General features: G+C 42.5%; 1 pseudogene; it reads right to left on the bottom strand.

The window, feature by feature from the left end:
• Nucleotides 1-474: 474 nt before the first annotated feature.
• On the bottom strand, nucleotides 475-7,183 carry LOC101712481 (sorting nexin-11 pseudogene; annotated as a pseudogene).
• Nucleotides 7,184-7,475: the final 292 nt, after the last annotated feature.

Here is a 7,475-nt window from a genome sequence, read left to right as displayed (position 1 = left end):
AGCCACACACTACTTCTTTCAGGTGACTCTGGCAAGAAGCAAGCACTAACATGAAGGATTTTGTTGTTTTTTTTATAAATAACGTTTTATCCCAGCCCTGGAGAAGCTGAGGCAGGAGGATCGCCTGCAGTTCGGGGCCACTCTGGGCTACATAGTGAGCTCAAGGTCAGCGTTGTGGGGCAAGACCCTGTCTCCATAAAAACCAAACAATAAATAACTTTTTATATTCTTATCCAGCATCTTCAGGTACCAGTTCTATAGCATTGAAATCTTAGAGTTCAGGAACAGGGACCACATACAATTCTGAGGCCCCAGCATTGTCACTTGGGAGAGGTGGGGCCCCCACTTGCAAGGCAGAAAAACATCCGAATTGAGGACTGCAGGTCCCGTGGGAGCTTTCAGTATTTTTCCAGTTTTTCCAAACATCTGGGTGAAGAGAAGTCGGGCTTTATGGAAAACACTGATCCCAGGAATTCAGCTCTCTCTGCCATCCATGCGCTGATCTCCCTGCCCCCAGCCGGCCGCGCCCGGCCCCTCCTCCTGGGCCCAGCCTCAGTTGGACATGGCGTAGGTCAGGATGGCGTCCTCCGCCACCGTGGTGGGGCTCCGGCCCTGGATGCAGGCCTCGATCTCGGGCACCGAGAGCAGGCTTTGCAGGAAGAGGTGCAGCTGGCTGTCTGACAGGAGGACCACGCTCTGCAGGCCCCTCCCCAGGAAGTGCTGCAGGTCCTGGCGGTGCCCTTTTTTTTTTTTTTCCTTTATTGGTACATTGTAGGTATACAACACAATTACATTCATCATTGGGAACTGTACTCTACATAATGCATCTTTGCTCTTATTTTTTCCCCATTCCTAGCCCTCCCTTCACCCCCTCCACCCTTCCCTATTTACAAAGACTTTATTTCCATTTTTTCCATTTCTCAGCATTTTTCCTTTCCCTTCTTTCCTTTCCCCTGCCCCTCCCACTACCCCTACCCCTATGGACCTTTTCTTCCTATTTTGCATTATCGATTGATTATTCATTCTAATCATTGGTATATTTTAGGTCTACAATATAATGACATTCATCATTGGAAATTTGCACCTTTACATAGTCTCTCTTGGTTCTTATTTTTCACCCTTACCCAGCCCTCCCTTCAACCCCTCCATTCCTACCTATTTACGAAGATTTTGTTCCTATTTTTCCATTTTCTCATATTAATTCCATACCCTTCTTTCCTTTCGCCTAGCCCTCCCACTTCCTTCCCCTTTGACCCTTTTCTTCCTATTTCTTCCTATTACCTATTATACATTTAGTCCTTATTTACACTTTCAGTTTGTCACACCAGAGAAACTATTCAGTATTTATCATGTGTGTCCTATTTATTTCACTTAAGAGTAGCGCCTCAGTGTGCATCCACTTAGCTAGAAATGTCTCTAATTTCTCATTTTTTATGGCTGAGTAGTACTCCATTTCATTAAAAAAACCCCGACATTTTCTTTATCCAGTCTCCAGTTGATGGGCAGTTGGGCAGTTTCCAAGTTTTAGCTATTACAAACTGTGCCACTATAAACATGGGTGCACATATATCACTGTGGTATGATTCTTTTAATTCTTTGGGGAAGATCCCCAGCAGCGGAATAGCAGGGTCAAATGGGACTTCCAGTCCTAGTTCTTTGCGGTATCTCCACACTGATTTCCACAATGGCTGCACCAGTCTACACTCCCACTAGCAGTGGAGCAGGGTTCCTCTTTTCCCACAGCCCTGCCAGCATTTGTTATTGGTTGATTTCATGATAGCAGCCATTCTTTCTGGGCTGAGGTGGAATCTCAGCATTGTTTTCATTTGCATCTCTCGAATGACCACTGATGTTGAACATTTTTTCATGTATTTATTTGCTATTTCTACTTCCTTGTCTGAGAAATGTTTGTTCATTTCAGATGCCCATTTTCGGATTGGGTCTTTAAATTTGGGAGGTCTGATCTTTTTAAGTTCTTTATAGATTGGAGATAGTAGACCTTTGTCTGAGGAAGAGCAGGTGAAGATTTTTTTCCCACATTGTGGGTTGTCTCTTCACACTGCTGGTGGCTTCTCTTGCTGTGCAGAAGCTTTTTAATAAGAAGAGATCCCACTTGTTGATTGTTTGTGCTAGATCACAGGCAACTGAGGTTTTGTTCATAAAATCTTTTCCTCCACCTATGTCTTCAAGAGTTCTACCTAACCTCTGTTCCATCTGGTTCAAAGTTTCTATTTTATTATTTAGATTTTTAATCCATTTTGATTTTAGTTTAGTGCATGGTGAGAGATACAGGTCTAGTTTTAATCTTTGGCAAGTTGAAGCCCAATTTTTCCAGCACCATTTATTAATGAGGCTATCTTTCCTCCAGTGAGGGTGTTTGACTCCTTTATCAAAGATAAGATGGCTGAGTGTGTCTGGCGTTGTTTCTGCATCTTCTAATCTGTTCCACTGGTCCTCAGGTCTGCTTTTTTGCCAGTACCATGCTGTCTTTATCACAGTAACTTTGTAGTATAGTTGCAGGTTGGGGATTGTGATACCCCCTGCCATGTCTCTGTTACCTAGAATTGCTTTTGCTATTCTGGGTCTCTTCTCACTCCAAATGAATTTTTGGATTGTTTCCTCAAGGTCCATGAAGTATGCTGCTGGGATCTCAATTGGAATTGCATTGAATCTATATAGCAGTTTTGGAAGTATGGTCATTTTCACTATATTAACCCTTCCTACCCAGGAGCAGGGAATGTCTGTCCATTTTCTGATATCATCTTCAATCTCTCTTTTTCAGAGTGCCATAGTTTTCAGAGAAGAGGTCTTTCATTTCTTTCATTAGGTTGATTCCTAGGTATTTCAGTTTTTTCGATGCTATTGTGAAAGGAATTGTTTGCCCTATTTCTCTCTCAGTGAGTCTGTCATTCGTGTAGAGGAAAGCTATTGATTTTTTTGTGTTGACCTTGTAACCAGCTACTTGACTGAATTTAGTTATTAAGTCTAGAAGACTTTTGGTGGAGTTCTTGGGGTCTTCTATATAGAGTATCATGTCATCTGCAAATAATGACAATTTGACTTCTTCATTTCCTATCTTTATTCCTTTTATTTCTTTCTCTTGTCTAATTGCCGCGGCTAATGTTTCCAAAACTATATTGAACAAGAGTGGTGATAGTGGACATCCTTGTCTTGTTCCTGATTTTAGTGTGAAGCATTTAAATTTTTTACCATTTAGTATATTGGCTGTTGGTTTTTCATAGATGGCTTTTATCAGTTTGAGGTAGAGACCATCTATTTCAATGTTTTGTTTTGTTTTTTTTTTTTTTGGTTCCGGGGATTGAACTCGGGACCTTGCACCTTCAAGAAAGGCAGTGGAACCACTGAGCTAAATCCCTGGTCCCTTTATTCCAATTTTTTGTAGGGTTTTTATCATAAATGCATGTTGGATTTTGTCAAACGCTTTTTTTGCATCTATGGAGATAATCATATGGTTTTTGTCCTTGGCTCTATTGATATAGTGTATTACATTAATTGATTTGCATAAGTTGAACTATCCCTGCATCCCTGGGATGAATCCCACTTGATCAGGGTGTATGATCTTCTTGATGATCCTCTGCATTCTATTTGCCAGTATCTTATTAAGGATTTTTGCATCTATGTTCATTAGTGAGATTGGCCTATGGTTCTCCTTTTCAGATGGGTCTTTCTCTGCTTTGGGGATCAAGGTGATGGTTGCTTCCAGGAATGAATTTGGGAGTATTGCTTCCCTTTCAATTTCATTGAAGAGTTTAAACAGTAGTGGCAGCAGTTCCTCTCTAAATGTCTTGTAGAATTCAGCAGTGAAGTCATCAGGGCCCGGGCTTTTCTTAGTTGGTAAGTTTTTAATTACATTTTCAATTTCATTGGTTGATATTGGGTTGTTCAGAATCTTTAGGTCTTCTTCGTTCAACTTTGGTAATTCCTATGTATCTAGGAATCTGTCCATTTCTTCTGTGTTGTCCATCTTATTGGTGTATAGGTTCTGGAAGTGGGTATTGATGATCCTCTGGATTTCTGCTGGGTCTGTTGTAATTTCACCCTTTTCATTCCTAATTGCATGGATTTGGGCCTTTTCTTTCCTTTTTCTGACAAGGTTGGCTAAAGGTTTGTCAATTTTGTTGATTCTTTCAAAGAACCAACTCTTGCCTTCATTGATTTTTTGTATCATTCTCTTAGTCTCCATTGCATTGATTTCTCCTCTGATCTTTATAATTTCTTCCCTTGTGTGAGCTCTGGGGTTGTCCTGTTCTTCCTTTTCTAGAAGCTTGAGGTTCAGCATCAGGTTGTTTAATTGGGCTTGTTCTGTTTTCCTAATATGCGTATTCACTGCTATGAATTTCCCTCGTAAGACTTGCTTTCATTGTGTCCCATAGATTCCAATGTGTTGTATTGTCATTGTCATTTAATTGAAGGAACTGTCTGATTTCTTCTTTAATTTCCTCTGTGACCCATTGGTTATTCAGAAGTGTGTTGTTCAATTTCCACGTGTATATGAAATTTTTTGAGTTTCTTTTGCTATGGATCTCCAATTTCATCACACTATGGTCTGATAATGTACAGGGGACAACTTCAATTCCTTTGCACTTACTTAAACATGTTCTATGTGTGACTATGTGGTCTATTTTGGAGAATGACCCACATGCAGCTGAGAAGAATGTGTATTCTGATTTTGTGGGGTGGAAGACTCTGTAAACATCTGTTAAGTTCATTTGTTCAAGAGTTCAATTGAGTTCTGGTATTTCATTACTTATTTTTAGTCTAGCTGATCTATCTATTTGTGACAGTGGGGTGTTGAGGTCCCCCACTACAATTGTATTAGTGCATATATGACTTTTCATGTCCATTAGTATTTGTTTTATATAGCTGGATGCACTAGTGTTTGGTGCATAGATATTTATGATTGTCATCTCTTCCTCTTGGATTCTTCCCTTTACAAGGATGTAGTGTCCTTCTTCGTCTCTCTTAATCAGTGTTGGTTTGAAATCTACTTGATCTGCCAAGAGGATAGCTACTCCTGCTTTTTTTTCGGGTTCCTGTCACATGCAGTATTGTTTTCCACCCTTTAACTTTCAGTCTATGAGTTTCCTTTTGAATGAAGTGTGTTTCTTGTATGCAGCATATTATTGGATTTTGCTTCTTGACCCATTCTGCCAGTCTATTTCTTTTGATTGGTGAATTGAGACCATTAACATTGATGGTTATAACTGAAATGTATTGACTTGTCATTGCCATGACTTTTTCTTTTTGTTAGGTTCTCCCCCTTTACATTTAATTTCTTGTCATGCCAGATGGGTTCATTCTGCTTTCCTTCCTGGGGTTGTGATCCTCAATGTCTGTTCCTAGGATATTGTGTAAAATTCTTTGGAGTGCTGGTTTGGTATTCACAAAGTTCCTAAGGTGCTCTTTGTCATGAAAGCATCTTATTTCTCCATCCATTTTGAAAGATAGTTTTGCAGGGTACATCAATCTGGGTTGGAGGCTGTTTTCTTTTAGGGCTTGGAATATGTCACTCCAAGCTCTTCTTGCCTTGATGGTTTGTGTTGAGAAGTCTGCTGTGATCCTGATTGGCTTTCCTTCATATGTGATTTGTTTCTTTTCTCTAATTGCTTGTAGAACTTTGTTCTTCTGTTGAGTTTCTGGAATCTTAACAATTATATGCCTATGTGTAGATTTTTTTTTGATCAAGGCTAGTTGGAGTCCTATATGCCTCACTTATCTGTATGTCAAGTTCTTTTCCCCTGCTTGGGAAGTTTTCTGCCATTACGTCTACGAAGAGGTTTTTTATGTCATCTGCACTCTCTCCTGTTTCTTCATTGACTCCAATCAGTCTTATGTTATTCTTCTTTGCATCGTCTAGCAGCTGCTGGATTGATTTCTCATGTTCCCTTATAATTTTGAAACAATTTTTCTTTTCCTGGTCATTAATTGCAATCTTATCTTCTATATCTGAAATTCTGTCCTCACATTGGCTCATTCTGCTGTGTAGACTTTCAATGGAGTTTTTCATCTCCTGGAAATCTATTTGCATCTGTTTTATGGATTTCATTTGTTTCCTATTTTGGGATTCCATCCTGTTGCTCAGCTCCTCTCTAGATTTATTAATCATGTCTTGCACTAGGAGCACAATTTCTCCTGTTATCTGAGAAATTATTTCTGATTTCATTTTTTCCAGATCCCCTTTTGTTGTCAGTTCAGTGGGTCTAGGTGGTTGAGCATCAGAGTGTTCCATCTCATTTCCCTTTGGGGTTGCTGTAGGTGATCTGGAAGTCTGGTTTTCAGACTTATTTACATGTTTTCTCATTTCGACTGCGGGGGAAGGGGGGATGCTCTTGACCTCCACGTGGCTCACCTCCTCTGAGCTGAGAGAGGTGGGCCAAGGGCCGGAGCGGCAGTAGGGATGGTGGTCCAAAAGTGGCAGTAGGCATGTTTGGCAGCCCGGAAGCCCCTTCCTCTGGACAAGGAGCAGTGAGACAGCAGCTCAGAAGCCCCTACCTCTGGGCTGGGAGCGGCGGGATGGACGGCAGCCCAAAAGCCCTTTCCTCTGGACTGGGAGTGGTGGTAGGGATGGTGGCCGGACAGCCCCTTCCTCTGGACTAGGAGCAGTGGGAAGGCGGCTCAGAAGCCCCCACCTCTGGGCAGGAATTCTTTGAATGCTGAGAACTTGATTAGCTCCAGTACAGTGGTCTGGTGGTCCAGTGTCCACTGTGTCTTTGTAGTGTGGAGCCAGGTGGCTGTACAGAGAAGAGGCCAAAGGAGTGGGGAGGGGGGCAGTGAATTGCTGCCAGGACTCGGACTGATTTGGTGTTTTCAGCATGACTGGCGACCTCAGGGACGCGTCCACAGACCTGCCTGTCTGCAGCAGGCTGATTCAGTGTTTTCAGCGTGACTCGGCACTTCTCAATGGGCTAGTCCGAGCTGCCGAAGAAGGGGGCCTTCCCAGGCGGCTCGGGTACAGGTACAAGGACCAAGCCAGTGTTTCTCTGCAGTTGCTTTCTCAGTCACACGAACTCATGGTAGCAGCACCGCACAAAGGAAGTCTTGCTGTTGCTGTGGAGGAAGATCTTGTAGTCCACATAGGAGTTCCAGGAGCCTTCATCATTCTGCAAGCGGGGGTCCTGTACGCGCACTGTGATCCTTCCTCTTGCTCTGGGTTTTCCGACATCCTACACCCAAGGTCGGCTAAAAGACGACATCTTGAAATGAAACTGACTTCAGCCAGTAAGTACTGCCAAGAAATGATCTGGGCCAGCTCCTGTAATCCCAGCACTCTGGGAAGCTGAGACAGGAGGATCTCAAGTTCAAGCCCAACCTGGGGAAATGAGTGAAACTGATCCCGAGAGCAGCACCCACTCCCACAGCGACAGCTCCATTTGGCCAGAGTCAGGGCTTCTCCTTCTGGGTGAGTGGCCAATGCCCCAGTGCATTAGGGGAGATGGCTCCTGGACAGCTAATCC

The sequence above is a fragment of the Heterocephalus glaber genome, unplaced genomic scaffold (genome assembly GCF_053883595.1).
Source record: "Heterocephalus glaber isolate CG9 unplaced genomic scaffold, H.glaber_assembly_v1.0 deba00001141, whole genome shotgun sequence".
In the NCBI taxonomy this organism is placed as follows: Eukaryota; Metazoa; Chordata; class Mammalia; order Rodentia; family Bathyergidae; genus Heterocephalus; species Heterocephalus glaber.
Note: the sequence above shows the minus strand (reverse complement) of the source record. Positions and strands in the feature narration are given on the sequence as shown.